The sequence below is a fragment of the Otolemur garnettii genome, unplaced genomic scaffold (genome assembly GCF_000181295.1).
Source record: "Otolemur garnettii isolate 467f Iridium unplaced genomic scaffold, OtoGar3 scaffold00191, whole genome shotgun sequence".
Classification (NCBI taxonomy): Eukaryota; Metazoa; Chordata; class Mammalia; order Primates; family Galagidae; genus Otolemur; species Otolemur garnettii.
In genome coordinates this window covers 116,279-117,233 of record NW_003852586.1, presented here as the reverse complement: position 1 = coordinate 117,233, position 955 = coordinate 116,279, and the positions used below count along the sequence as shown (strand labels likewise).

The 955-nt window shown below is 43.5% G+C and overlaps 1 protein-coding gene across 1 annotated transcript in view; it reads left to right on the top strand.

Moving 5' to 3' along the window:
* Positions 1 to 955, top strand: part of NPFFR2 (neuropeptide FF receptor 2) — a 13,117-nt gene that overhangs the window by 1,047 nt on the left and 11,115 nt on the right. The window lies entirely within an intron of this gene.

Sequence of the window (955 nt, the reverse complement as noted above, 5' to 3'; positions counted from 1 at the left end):
CACCCTCTGTCCTCGGACATCAATATCACCTACGTGAACTATTACCTTCACCAGCCTCCCGTGGCAGCAATCTTCATCAGCTCATACTTTCTCATCTTCTTCTTGTGCATAGTGGGAAATACCGTGGTTTGCTTTATTGTGATGAGGAACAAACACATGCACACAGTCACCAATCTCTTCATTTTAAACCTGGCCATAAGTGATCTCCTAGTTGGCATATTCTGCATGCCCATCACACTGCTGGACAACATCATAGCAGGTATGTTGACTTGTGCGCAGTGGCGGGAACCATAAAAACGTTTACATCATGTCCCTGCAGTCATAGGGTTGTTCAGGCATATGGAAGCCCAGCATGTGCCGGAGCTAGCACCTGTTCTCGTGGTATCTACATTCTGAAGGAGGATCAGACAAGAAACAAATAGGCGTGTTAGTCACAGAAAGAGAATGATTATGGAGAAAAATAAAAGTGACATAGGTGGAGATCATTATTTTCACAGAATGTTCACTGAACGTCATCAGGGAACAAGATTGAGCGCTTCTTACCTGAAACCTTTGAATTTGCTCAACAGAATTTAGGGCACATGTAACATGGTAGAATTATTATTACCCTGGACTATGAAGTTTAAGGAACTGATACATCTGGTTTCCACTGGTGGGATGTCTTTAGTCCAACATAAACAGAAATTTAGGCATTTCTGTGGTGGCAGAGAATTCTAATAGTTTTCAGGGAAGATAGACAATCCTAATGGTTCATCAAAAAGTGGTAATTTATGTATGTACAGTGAGTGAGTTCAGGCTGTAGGGTTAGGGACCACCTGAGGTACTGATGGTTTACATGTGCACCATGAGTGAGCTCAGGCTGTAGGATTAGGGACCACCTTCTGTACTGATGGTTTACATGTGCACCATGAGTGAGCTCAGGCTGTAGGGTTAGGGACCACCTTCTGTACTGATG